The sequence below is a fragment of the Meriones unguiculatus genome, chromosome 2, assembly GCF_030254825.1.
Source record: "Meriones unguiculatus strain TT.TT164.6M chromosome 2, Bangor_MerUng_6.1, whole genome shotgun sequence".
Taxonomy (NCBI): Eukaryota; Metazoa; Chordata; class Mammalia; order Rodentia; family Muridae; genus Meriones; species Meriones unguiculatus.
Window position 1 is genome coordinate 162,517,024 of NC_083350.1, and position 15,054 is coordinate 162,532,077.

A 15,054-nucleotide genomic window follows, 5' to 3' on the forward strand; every position below is an offset into this window, starting at 1 on the left:
TACTGGAGAGTTGTACAGAAAGGAAGGTCAAACAATGGCGAATGAGACTGTAAAACGGGGGAAACTGTGTGGGAAAGACTGAGGCTATTAGTGAGGTCTCCACTGCCAGGTGTCCATGTACTAACTGAGCATGCTTCGAAGCCAGCTCAGTGGGCACAGTAAACATCAGATGAGTTTTTGCTGTACCAGGCACACATCAAAGAAGATAACATTTCCTCTATATGTATTAGGCAAAGAAAATATAATTTTTCTTAGATTCTTTTAATGGAAAGGTGGAACTTGTTCCTTTTCCTACCTTGGGGAACAACCTGGTAATGTGATACATGCAGATAATGTTAGTGATTAATCAGAATGAACACTGCCACTCCTTTAACGCTTTTATTTCTTTATGTGGACAAGCTCCTGGAACTTTAAGAAGTGTATCATGAGGTGCAAACTATGGAAAATTCTGTGTAGTACTGAAACTTACTCATTGAACCTAAACTTATTTTGTTAAAAACACTAATTTTTAATGTTTAACACAGAAATATATAATTTATAATTTTTGTCCAGGTAGAAGTTGAATGCTTACACAAAATAAACACAAGAGTAAAATTAATTATAAATTTATAATAAAAATTTTAATGTCTATCTTTCCAAATAATGAAAAGAAGTCCTTAAGACAGCAGATATGTGAACTCAAAGTGACTTTAATTTCCAAAGTCTAAATTTACAACCCTGAGTGACTGTAAAACTTTCTGCAGGTCTTAACTACAGCAAAGATTCAAAAAAGGTCTACTTACCCAAAGAACAAGAGTACTATCACTAGGAGGAAGAGTCACAGTTTAGGGTTTCATACAAAGACAGGTGCTAAGTGTCAATGATATTGAAGCGACAGTAGGTACACCCATGTTAACGGGTTAACTATGGGATGTGAGCTATCACAGACGACTATTTCCAACACCTCTGAAATGTGCTGTTTTTGCATACTGCCTTGGAAGGACTGTGCTTCCTACTGTATATGTAACTAACTGGCATCGGTGCATATAATCCTGGTCAGTCTTTCTCCTAAAATTGACTTTTTTGATGTCTTAGTCAGTGAGGTGTCTAAGAGAATGAGGTGTTGCATATTCTTTCTAGCATACCTCAACTGAGGCTTTTCTCGAGATTTACCAGCTACACTGGATTCTCAAGGCCAGTCAACATGAGGGAACACCTGTCTGTCTGCCTGGCTTTCTCATTATCCTTCCAAAGAGCATAAATGTCCATGTACTTCTAATATTTAAGAATATGTTAAAATACATATACAGACCAAGCTTCTACTGAAAGCTGTCTACTAGGTGCCTTAACATATTGATGAATTTTAACATTAGTTTTGTCATTCAAAGAAATTTTAATAAATAACTTCAGTCATTTTTCATTTGTCAACTTTTACCTATTTATTTTATCCTTCTAGGCCACAGATTTGGAAACCATAATCCTTTGCTGCCCACGGTCTCTGAGCTCAGCCCTCCTCCATTACTGTCTTCATTGTAAATGTTTGTGGAGGAATCCTTTGGGAACACTGTTTGACAGTGATCACTGGGGCACATGGAGTCCACTTTTCCCCACTAAACCCAACTGCTTCATAAGGATGGTATTGAAAGAAGGCCAGGGCATTGCCTCCTCCCACTCCAGGCTTCTTGCTGTGCACACACAGACTGGAGTAACTAGTTCTTTGGTGAAATTATTTCACTTTAAGATCTGAGATACTACACTTCCTTCCATTCCTGACTATGCTCTGAAACATCTGTTAGGTCATACAATGCCTTGATTTCAGACCACCTAATAAACTGATCCAGGGAGTCTTCCTAGCTGGGCAATTTTGATTATTTTTTTTTTTTTACAAAGCTCATTTTTCAGTTCCTCTTCTATGAATTTTCTTTTAAGTCTAATTTCTCCAAATAAGTATTCAGATCAGTATACCCTAAGACATATATCCTATCAATATTAATCAGTTTAATGGGTGAGCAGAAAGCATTGCAGTATGGATCAGTACCCACTGGCCTGAAAGTAATGAAAAGCTAATGGCTTGAGGAAGTTCTGAGCTATTAGTGCTGTTAACAGCAGAGTTAACTGTGCAATTTTTTTTTTTTTTTTTTTTTTTTTTTTTGCTGGCAAAATTAAACTTTGAAGTATTGTTTACAAAAGAACTAAAGTTCCTTTGTTACTAAAATTAACCGTTTTACTTTTCAATGCAGCTTAGAACCTTATACATTTTTTAGTTAGAAACATAGGCATTATTATTAAAGTAGAACACAGAAATAATTATATAAATCAGAAGTTAATACTAAAATTAACTTCTTATAACCTATCTCTTACAATCAGTCAATCAGAAAGGATTCTCATTCTTCATAATCTACTTCCAGGATTTTGTAGAAATGACAAAAGAATTTCAATAATTCATTCATTTTACAATCATACAATCCCACCTGGTATGTGTAATTCATGCTCTGAAAGACATTATTTCCTGCCCCAGAGAAGTTATGCTACATAAGAATAAGAGAAATTTTTGTTTGTTTGTTTTGGGTTTGTTTATTTCCAGGCATGGTTTCTCTCTGGCTGTCCTGGACTCACTTTGTACACAAGGCTGGCCTTGAACTCACAGAGATCTGTGTGTCTCTCCCTCAGAGTGCTGCGATTAGAGCCCTGCATAACCACCAGGTGATAAGAGAACTATTTATCAGTCTTTTACTCACTTAGCATGTGTTCATCCTTTTAGTCCTCTCATACTTCTGAATTTAAAGGATCTCCCATGGTGCCTAAATACACACTACAGGGTTGGGCATGGGGTCAGGTATCTGGAATCCAGCACTGTGAGGCTGAGCCAGAAGGGCAGTGAGTTTAAGGTTATGTACTGAGCCCTTACCCCCCACCCCCAACATAACACATAAAGTATGTTCTGGATATTAAGGAAATGAGTATAGCACAGAGATAAGGAAAAGGCAAAGATACTTCATCATCCCCAATGAATCATACTGCTATTATCCTCTAGCTTAAGAAAGCACATAGCAAATAAGAAATAACGAAGAAAATAACGAGGAAAAATAACTGGATACAGGCAATGTGTGTTAGGATTTCAAAACTAATGTAAGTACTGACTACAACCCAGACTGAGATGTACTCCTTCACATTAATCACACAGAAGTACTATATGGTTTGTTTGTCTTTTTCTGGCATCCTGTGACCTTGCTGGAACACCCTATATCATAGGAGATGAATGCCTATTACCTCTATCATGGCTGCAGAATATTTGTTTTGTTCAGATCCCCACTGAGTTAATTTTACAACTGAAGAATGTAGTGAGACAAAGAATAATATTTTAAAAACTATCTCATAAATAGAAGTAAAATAATTAGTGTACAAACTAGTTAGTAGGGGTAGGCTATCTTATGAAACACTAGTGTAATTGTTATTATTTTTATTATGAACTTGCAGTTCTGACTTGGCAGTACCAGAGGCAGGTCCTGACCTCTCCAGACGCATTTCCTTATCTATAAAATTGAGCTGCTACAGAGCCAGGCTTAATCTTTGGCTGGGCAATCAAGATCCTTCTTGATTGAATTTGAACTCTACTTCCAGTCTTATCTTTATCAGAGACAGTCTCATACTTTATTCCAGTTAATTTAACCTATCTCAAATATCCCTGATGTTTTAATCCTGTGTCATTCCTTGGACCTGGAAATCTGAACTGTTTCTTTACTAACTCTGCAGGGTAAATAGCTCATTCCAATAATAAGTACTGCTGCTTTATAGTTCTGTTGTCATTACTAAGGGCTGGCACCCTCTCATAGTTTAGAGAGCTCCCTTAGGGTAGAAGTTACCTCACAGAGAGCAGCACCCTGCTGCATCCTACTGGGGACAGTGACTGTTAACTACCGTTAGCCAACAGTACAGCGATAGAAGGTCAGCAAACAAACCTCTGAGAAAAGTAGACCGTCTGAAAGGCCAATCTGCCTCAACCATCACTCCTGGAGAATTAATGTTATAACTCCTATCTGTTCCAATAATTGCATCAGTAGAAAAAGGGCGAAGAAAAACCATGTGTTAATCTTGATAAGACATGACAAAATTCTATACCTACTCAGCATGAAAACTTTTTACAAACTACATAAAACAAGGCAGGGCTTGTTCTTAGTCTGAGAAAGAAAATGTAACTAGTAAAACTCATAAAAATCTCTCATAAAATTATGGTAAAAATATTGAAACGTTCCTCGCTATCAGGACAAGAAAGAACCTTACTGTCACATTCCATGAAATAGCACACTGCGATGTTAGCACATTAAAATACATAGTTGAAAGCAAGATGGAAAAGGAGCAATGCTGCCAGTATTTCGGTGATACTTTACTCACCTGAACAGCTAAGAAAATGGTAGTACTGTGACCACTGACTGTTTGGCAGAATCACTGGATAAAGGTCTATATATGAAAACAACTATATTCTGTTCATCAGTCTCAAGCTCATGCTTACATTAAAAACACACACAATTATGACAGCTTCAAAATACATCAAATCCTCCAAAAGAAATCTTATAAGATGTGCAGTATCTTCATATTGACAACTACCTGCCATCCCAAAGACAAACAAGAGGCAACTTGCACAAGCTGAGGCTCCTCACACAAATAAGTTTGCACGTCATTTTTATGAAGGTGCCAATGTTCTTCAATGTGTTCTACAGAGTTAGTGAAATTTCAATAAAAATTGTAACACTTTTTTCCAGAAGTGCAAAGGTCAAGAAAGTCAGGTAAACACATGAGAACCACAGATCTGAAAATAAGCTATGTGCCAGGCTTATTTAAAAAGTTATAGCAGTCAAGACAGCTGGGTTCAAAAACAGACAGCCAGGAGCTAGAGAGATGCGAGGCAGTTAGGGACACTTGCTGTACTTGCTGAACGGGGTAGGATTCCCAGTAGCCACACATGGTGGGCCACAACAACCCATAACTTCGGCAGCAGGGCATCTGGTGCTCTCTTCTGGCCTCTGTGGGCACCCACACTTACAAGTACATGTTCCCACAAACGTACATGATTAAAAATAAAACAGACAACTAGATCAGAGTGCTGACAAGTAAGTCTGGCAATTAAAGATTGACCCAGAACAGACTATTAGTACAGTATGAAGAAGGGAGGCCTTTTTTAATATAATTGCTGAGTCTACTAAATAGCTGGCAAAGACGGACAGGGACTCTGCCTCCTGCATACAGTCTACACACGTCTCAAGCGCAAAGTCAAAGTGAAAGCACTAAGCGTTGAGAAGAACACTTAGAACAACTTAATGGTCTTACAAGAAAAGACATTTCCAGAAGCAAAATTACTACCATAAAAGAAAAGGTGTTATGGACTAGAAAACTAAAACAAGAGTGAAGATGACTGGTGGGGAGGAGACATATGAGCACACACCTCCACCAAAGGCTCAGAGCCAGAACACATAATGAATAGCTACAAATGAACCAGTAACAAGAGGTCACCATAAGACTCAATAAGGGGTTGGAGAAGACAGCTCAGTGGTTAGGAATGTGTATTGCTTACAGAGGACCCAAGCTCCCAAACCCACATCAGGTAGCTCACAATCACCTCTAATATCTGCTCCTACAAGTATCCAATTCTTTTAGCCTCCACAAGGACACTTATCATCTGCACATACAGCACCATAGTCATGCACACAATTAAAAAGATAATAATCTTTTTACAAAGGTTGAGCAAAGATGAGGCATCATACTGATCATTATAAGTGGTAGTCAAGGTTTTAACTATCAGAACATGCAAATGATAGTATAACACAATGAATTATACTGACACTAAAATGGTAAAGTGGAAAAAGGCAGAGTGTAGGAATGTAAAGAACAGAATAACTTGGAAACTTATGAACAAGAGCTACATGTGTCTATACCACGGCTCAATGATTCTGATCTTAGCTGTTCTTCCAACAGAATTTTTTTTTTTTCTTTTTTGGAAAAGAAAACAATAAGGGGCAGACGCAAGATGGTGATGAGCACACACAGATTCTGAGTTGTAGAGGAGCTGAACAGCCTGAGTTGGTGAGTGGAAGAACTACTAAAGCCAGGGAAACAACGGGGAGGCTTTGTAAATGAGAGGGGATTTGCATAAGAAAATTGCACTGAGACTATCACCAGCGCCTGCTACATCTACAGCACATGCTCAAGTAACCCCTTACATGCCTGCAAGGCAGAGCCCCTCCCACACACTCAAGTGTTCAACATTCCCTATCACTCTGTCCTTCAAGGCACACTACCACACACCCACACACCCACACACACACACCTGCCCTTCTGCGCCCATGGACTTTCCTCCCACAGGTACAGTTAAAGCACCAATGCACATGCTGAGGCCATGGGACCTCTCTCAGCTTCGTGAAGAACTCTCCAGAGGCCGGAGAGAGACAAGTCTGCAGAATCCAGGAACAAACAGGGAAGGTTACAGATAAGCCAATGGCCAGGGGATGGCAAAAGAACACATCCAACATAAATCAGGACATCATGGCTTCACCAGCAACCCCCAAAATTGATGAATACTCCAATTCATCCGAAGCACAGGAAAATGACTTTAAAGCTATGCTTACCCAATTATTTGAGGCTCATAAAGAAGAAACAAACAAATCTCTCAGAGCAATAGCCATAGAAATTCAGACAGTTAAAGAGGAAATGAACAAATCTATCAAAGATTTGGCTAATCAAGTGGAGGCAAAGAAAGAGGAAATGAAAAAATTCTCAAAGAAACACAGGCAAATATAGCCAAACAAATAGAGGCACAAGTAGAGATACAATTAGTGGCATATAGAGAGGAAATGAACAAAAAATAGAGACCATCATAGAGAGACAGGAATCCACATTCAAACACATGAAGGAAATGTTGCAAGGCATGAAAACAGAATTAGAATCAATAAAGAAAACACAAACTGAGAAAACCCTGGAGCTGGAGAACTTAGAGAAAAGATCAGGAACCACAAAGGTAAGCATCACCAATAGAATACAAGAGATGGAAGAGAGAATCTCTGGTGCTGAAGATACACTCACAGAAATTGATACTTCTCTCAAAGAAAAAGTGAAATCAGAAAAGTCCCAAATACAAAATATCCAAGAAAACAAAGATGCCATGAAAAGACAAAATCTAAGAATAATAGGAATTGATGAAAAAGAAGACTCCAGGCTCCAAGGTTCAGAAAATATTTTTAAGAAAATCATAGAAGAAAATTTCCCCAACTTAAAGAGATGTCCATAAATATATGAGGCCTACAGAATACCAAATAAACTAGACCAGAAAAGAAACACATCATATCACATCATAGTCAAAACACTACATCTACAGAACAAAGGAAAGATATTAAAGGCATCAAGGGAAAAAGGCCAAGCAACTTATAAAGGTGGACCTATCAGAATCACTTCTCATCAGAAACTATGAAAGCCAGAAGGGCCTGGGCAGGTGTCATGCAGACTCTAAGAGACCACAGATGCCAACCTAGACTACTATACCTGCAAAGCTTTCAATCAATATAGATGGAGAAAACAAACTATTCCATGACAAAGCTAAATTTATACAATATCTACACAGCAAACCAGCCCTACAGAAGATACTAGAAGGAAAACCCTAATCCAATGAAAACAACTTTACCCAAGAAAACATAGCACACAGATAATATCCCAACAAAAATTAAAAGAAAACAATAAGAAACATGAACAGAAACAGTGCAACCTTACTCATAATAGCAAAATGTCTGGGTATTAGATAAGTTCAGATAAAGTCACATAATGGATTTCTAAATATTGATGAATATTAACTTAAAAAGCTTATTACATATGGACACATGTCATAAACACTGGACTAACAAACCAGAGAAACAAAATAATGTTAACATAGTCTGTACATGAATACAAAAGTAGATAATAAGTCTGTACTCTTTACATTTAGAAAATGGTTTCAATGATTAGGTTCCCTCGAGTACAAACAAATGCTTGTATTTGGCTACTTTTGATGGGTGTGGTTCTAGAGTCTTGGTAGTCCTGCCTCTTCATGTAGGTAATCACACAGGGAGTGCCCACCTTTTAATCTCACTGAAGTGCTCTATTTATAATCTGTCTTTTTTTTCTGCTTTGTACCACACTTTCATATAAAGGGGGACATAATGCCTTCTTTGATTCTGTGGTAATCTGTTGTCCATTTTACTGCATATTTTAAATTTAAATCCATCCATCTTTATATGAGTTAAAATTTACTGCAGGCCACCATAACTCTTAGCTTTACTCCTGTTCTTTGTGTGTATATATGTCTAAATCTGTGTGCTTGTGTGGACGTTGCATTCATTGTTCAGGGAGTATGTAGGCCAGACTTCAGGCTCAGTTCCTGCTCCACTTCTTTTGGGAAAGGGTTTCTCACTGAATCTGGCTTGCCTCACACTGGCTAGACTGTCTGACCAGCAAGACCCCAGACTCTGCCTATCTCTTCTTAGCAGTACTGGGGTTACAAGACTTTACAGGACAACCTGACATTTTACATGGATGCTGGGGATCTGAACTCAGGTCCTCATGTTTGCACAGAAGGAATCTTCCTCATGGAGCCACATCACCAGCCCTCTCTTAAGGTCAGAAGGAGACCCGCAAATGTGCTAGGAATGATGGTCTAGAGGGGGTTGCACACTGCTAACCTGAGCTGCCTGGGGTAAGATTTTTGGCATATTCCTTATGTTGCAGTATCCTCTCACAACCTCACAGTCCCTTTCCTGGTACTCCACATCTCTCAAGCCTACTAATCCAAAAGAGAGAAAACTTTCCTCTGTTTACCAGGAGCCAGGGGTAAGATGCCAGTGTCTTGGAAACTATTCCTTAGCTCTGAAGCAATTTCAAACAACTCGGATAGTTTATAAAAGATTAAAAGAAGAAAAACTAATTAAAATGTACTCACAGCACCAAAGAATTGGCTATTTTGTTTTTCTGACCCAATCATGTTATTTGCAAATTCGGGTTTCATGTATAATAACTGCACTTAAATTACTTTTTACTTGAAGTGTCAGAAACTCTAAATAAGCAAGAATTATGCTCACAAAAATGTTTACAGACCTACACATCCTAACAGTGCAGTTAAATTCCACAAGTTTACACTGAAAGAAGCAACCATCTGCAGAAGGCTTTCATTTGAGAAAGACTGAGATTCAAGGGCAGTCACATCAGTGAGCAAACATCAGACAGCAACTTGACGGTGCTTAAGAACTTGGTACGTTACAAGTAAAGTGCCCATAATAGACGTCAATGTAGCACTGAGTAAAGGTGATCTGCTCAGCTGCTGCCACAAAACCATTAGATGATGGAAATGATGGATAATTCTTTCCCTATGGCATATTTAACCAAAGTCGAAATTAACAAAGGAACAGATAAAAATAAAAGCTTGTGATTTATAATAGCCAATGAATCCCAGACAAACCGAATTCTGTTCCTTATAAACATACCCAAGGAGAAAAACATCTCTAACATTTCAAGTTCTCAGACAACAACTTTTCTATTGAACAACTGTAAGCAACAGAAAATCATATTAATTGGGGTAACTATAAATGAAGAAAGGTAAGTGAGGAAGTGAAATGGATGTGAAGATTTGTTAATTTTTCTAACAATACATTCAAGACAACTTGTGTTTACAAATCCCAAGTTTTATCCCTTCTTTCAAATTCTAGGCTTACAAGTACTGATATCAGGGATGCAGCATCTGGACTCAGATGTTAATCTGCCATTTTGCTCTTATTTGCAGATAGTGAAACAATGATGCCTAGACCTTATTGCTATGAAAACAGCTACACATGTATAGTATTTGGGAGACATAAGGAGTAAAACATGTAAATGTATGTTTATGATCACCTAAAGTACAGCAAGAAAATAGACATGTGAGGGCTTATCCTCACAGATTCTGAAGGTGGGCTTTTCTGAAACAACCCCATGGAAATACAAGCCTTTAAATTTTCATTTGACATCTTTCTAAAATCTAGCTGAGCAAGTTAACAAGACTTGACTATTGTGCCTGAGATGACCACAGCTGAGAGGCTTGGAATTGAGAAGACCTAGAGCTAAGATTCCCAGTTGAGATGGAACCTGAAAGACTCTTTAATCTAAGATGCTGCTGTAGACTCTAATTCAAAACAGAAGAGAGCTGAACATACACTATGAATTTTAAAGCAGATATTAGCTAGGCCAGTCGGGACACTACTCAGTGAAGGGACTCAAAAGTTTTGTAGCAATTTTTTTTAAAAGACAGGAAGCTGCTCCTATAATGATCAATAATAACAGATGAATACTTAAATACTGAAAAAATGAAAAGAAAAACTTGAAGTCATTTTACTTTTAACAATAACAATAATAACAACAACAAAAGAGCTGTCAAAGAATTTTTAAGAGCTGAGGCTGAATTTATTCTTTTCCGGCTCTGAGGCTGATACTGTTTTATGTGGAAAACTTTTTAAAAGTGATTTATTTATTTCTATTTTATGTGCATGGATGCTTTACCTGCATGTATATCTGTGTGAGGGTGTCAGATATCCTGGAACTGGAGTTACAGACAGTTGTGAGCTGTCATGTGGATGCTGGGAATGAACCTGGGTCCTCTGGAAGATTACACAGTGCTCTTAACCACTGAGCCATCGCTCCAGCTCTTGGAAAACTTTTACAAAAGAAAAAACTAGACTGATACTCCAACCAAGGTCCATTCATGGAGATAACCTAGAACCCCTGCACATATGTAGCCATAGCAGCTCAGTCTCTAAGTGGGTTCCCTAGTAAGGGGAACAGGAGTTGTCTCTGACATGAACTCAGTGGTGGGCTCTTTGATAACCTACCCCTGATGGGGGAGCAGCCTTACCAGACAACAGAGGAAGACAATGCAGTCAATCCTCATGAAACCGGATAGGCTAGAGACGGATGGAAGGGGACTGGGGAGGGGCATGGGAGGAGAAGAGGGAGAGAGGGTAGGATTGGGATGAGATGAAGGAGGGGGCTACAGCTGGGATACAAAATAAATAGATTATAATAAATAACAAGATAAAAGAAAAATGTTGTTGATACTAGATACTCTAACCATGCATCTATAAATACTTATAAAAACAAGGTTTTTTTTTTGATGACAGTAACAAGTATGTAAACCATAAAGTAAACAGATAAATTCAGAACAGTACATATATCATTAAAGCTTGTCTAAAGTTTTGGGGCTAGATACATGGTGAGGATTTTGCTCTCTCTCTCTAATCTCTCTCTCTCTCTCTCTGTGTGTGTGTGTGTGTTTTCTTTCATTGTTTTGTTTTGTTTAGGAGATAGGGTCTCACTCACTGTGTCGCCCTGCCTGCCCTAACACTTGTTTTGTAAACCTTTTGTAGCCTTGAAGTTACAGTGATGCACTTGCCTCTGCATCCAGAGTGCTGAAACTAAAGGTGTCACTATTCCTGCTGGTGGGGAATATTTCTTGATGATCAAATAAAATACTATACAATAAAAAAAATAAAATAGTAAAAATGCTGACATTATGTACATTTCCTTTTAAGTTTATTAGCATTTTGTAAAGGCCATGTATTTAGTGAATAACTGAAAAGTTATAAGTTCATGGTAAACATATTTTTGATATAGATTAAAAGGAGGTATTTATATCATCTTCAGAATAATGTTTAAGAACTTTTTTCTGTAAATTCCCTATCAAGAGGTGTGATGTTCCTCCTGAGAACAGTGGGGGACCTTCCTCTGAGCAGGGGGTCTAGGTCCTCTCCATGTATTGTTTCCATGCATTGTTGGTTGGAGTATAGGTCTCTGCAGGGCCCCTGGGCCCAGAGTTTTTTTTTGGCTCTATTGGTCTCCTTGTGGAGTTCCTGTCCCCTCCAAGTCTTTCTATCTTCCTTTTCTTCCATAAGGTTTCCTGTACTCTGCTCAATGTTTGGCTATGAGTCTCAGTATCTCCTTCTATACCCTGATGGTTAGTCTTTCAGAGGCCCCCTGTGGAAGGCTCCTGTCCTGTTCCTTGTCTTCTCCTATTTCCAATGTCTATCCTGTTTGCCCTTATGAGTGAGGTTTCAGCCTCTTCCCTAGGGTCCTCCTTGTTGCTTAGCTTCTTAGGACTATAAATTGTAGTGTGTTTATCCTATGTTATAGGGCTAATATCCACCTATAAGTGAGTATATACCACATGTGTTTCTGCTTCTGGGTTAGCTCACACAGGATGATATTTTCTAGTTCCCACCATTTGCAAATTTCACAATTTCCTTGTTTTTAATTGCTGAGTAGTATTTCATTATGTAAATGTACCACAATTTCTTCAGTTGGGGGATATCTAGGTTGTTTCCTGATTCTGGCTATTATGAATAACGGTGCTATGAACACGGTTGAGTAAATATTCTTGTTGTATGGTTTGGCATCATTTGGATATATGCCCAGGAGTGGTATAGCAGGATTTTAAGGTAGCACTAATCCCATTTTCTCAGAAAGCACCAGATTGATTTCTGAAGTGGTTGTATTAAGTTTACATTCCCACCAGCAATAAAGGAGATTCCCCTTTCTCTACATCCTCTCCAGCATATGTCATCCCTTGAATTTTTGATATTAAGCATTCTGATGGGCGTGAGGTACAATCTCAGGGTCGTTTTGATTTGCATTTCCCTGATGGCTAAGGGCGTTGAGCATTTCTTTAAGTGTTTCTCTGCCATTCTGTATTCCTCTACAGAGAATTCTCTGTTTAGCTCTGTAACCCATTTTTTAATCAGATTGCCTGATTTGTTGCTTTTTAACTTCTTTAGTTCTTTATATATTCTGGATAACAGCCCTCTGTCAGATATAGGGTTGGTGAAGACTCTTTCCCAGTCTACAGGCTGTCGTTTTGTTCTGACAACAGTATTTTTTGCTTTACAGAAGCTTTTTAGTTTCATGAGGTCCCATTTATTGATTGTTGATCTTAGAGCCTGTGCTGTTGGTATTCTATTCAGGAAGTTGTTTTCTGTGCCAATGAGGTCAAGGCTCTTCCCCACTTTTTCTTCTAACAAGTTTAGTGTGTCTGGTTTTATGTTGAGGTCTTTGATCCACTTGGACTTTAGTTTCGTGCAGGGTGATAAGTATGGATCTGTTTGCATTTTTATACTTGGGAACATCGTTAGATCAGCACCATTTGTTGAAGATGCTGTCTTTTTTCCATTGTATGGTTTTGGCTTCTTTTGACCTCATTTTTTTACTGCTTTGTGAATGTACAGTTTTTAATAACTGCTTTAAGGATTAGACATTGTGATGGGCTCATTTTAAGGAGGAAAAAGATCACAAGTTTTTAATTTTATGCTCAATTTAATAGAGGGAGAAATTCCAATCCTGAAAATTTGGAAAAAGAAAAAGTAGAGACTGAAGATTTTCATGGCTAAGAAAGTGGTCTAATGTTTGTGAGACTGGCTGTTTTTAATCTGCCTATTGTTTTCCTCTGTTATATGTGTAACAGGTTAAACCTCTGTGTGGTTCATGTATTTCTAACTGCATGTGTTATACATTTCAACGGAATCTTCTGAAAGACACATAAAAATATTTTTTTTTTGTTTCACTGTGTAGTCTTGGCTGTTCTAGACTTGCTTTGTAGACCATGCTGACATCAAATTCACAGAGATCTGCCTGCTTTTGCCTTTCTGAGTCCTGGTATTATAGGCATGTGCCATCACTCCAGGCTATTTAAATTTTTTTTTCATATATTTTAGGTCAATCAGTTGTGTCAGGCAGTCTCCAGGCCTCTTCCCTACACCCAAGCAGACACTTGTGCCACAATCTCTGTTCTAAGTCCTCTGCAATGTTAGAGCTCTGTCAGGGGTGCAGGCCTTTTAAGCCCTGTGATGCTGCAATGTTCTTTGTTTCTTTTCATTTGCATGTTTATTATATTTTGACTTAAGGCAGATGAACTTTGAGACTCTTTAATTTTGGCTAAATACAACAATAAGCTTTTAAGTTTTCCCCTCACTAGGAGTTCTTCCTTTTTCCAGAGCTTTCATCTCAAGAATGGAAGATTGACCATATGCAGACTTCTTCCTTTCCACCCTAAATACCGGAATTACCCTGAATAATTCAAAGTCAATACTGAATAGAACATTTCCAGTTTTCAGTTTTTGAGCCCTTGACAACAACGTCCAACACCCTTCCCACATAGCTGACTATCCTCATCACCACATTCCAGCAGTATCCGTCCTACACTGCTGTTTCTGCTCTTCTCAGTCTACAGCTTGCCATTCTTTCAGCTTCTATTGTCTCCCTGACTTTTTCTGTTTCCTTCCTCCTTCCATAGCCATCACAGAGGAACAGCATTCTACTGAGTGACCCCTTACTTGCTCAGGAGAATCACATCTCCCATTGTTATATATATAGAAAACTAACATTCATTTGAAGTATTCCCAAAGAAGCTGACTATATGTGCGTTTCTATAGGGATTTGTGTGGGTTACACATGCTTCATATACTTTCAAGTTCTTGCAATGGTTACTTGCTGAACCACCTTGCCAGCTTTTCTAGGTTGCTTTAATTTGGACATTCCAATACATTCACTATTGAATCTTGTTTTGAATTTTAGTAGGAACTTATACTGAGTACCTTTATATGCTTCCTGTCTATCTGCCATTTTGTCGATGTGTCTGGTCACTGCTGCTTGCTTTATCTTCAATACCTGTTTCATATCATTATGTTGAAAATACAGTCTAGAGAAGAGGAAGGAAAGGTGCGATTGGGAGGGGATGATGGAGGAGGGCTACAGCTGGGATACAAAGTGAATAAATTGTAATAAATAAATAAAAAAGAAAGTAAGTCTATACTCTAGGCATAAATATGGGATATGCCAAATTTATGGGATACGGTGGTGCACGCCTTTAATCCCTGCACTAGGGAGCCAGAGGCAGGCTGATCTCCTAGTTCCAGGCCAGCCTGATCTACAGAATGAGTTTCAGGACATCCAAGGGAAGAAGGAGAGAGGGAGAGAGGGAGAGAGGGAGAGAGGGAGAGAGGGAGAGAGGGAGAGAGGGAGAGAGGGAGAAGGAAATACAGAGAGGGG

General features: G+C 38.5%; 1 protein-coding gene across 2 annotated transcripts in view; it reads right to left on the minus strand.

Annotated features, from left to right (window-relative positions):
• The window catches only part of Nbea (neurobeachin), a 525,499-nt gene that overhangs the window by 218,267 nt on the left and 292,178 nt on the right, over positions 1–15,054 (minus strand). The gene's annotated exons all lie outside the window — the stretch shown is intronic.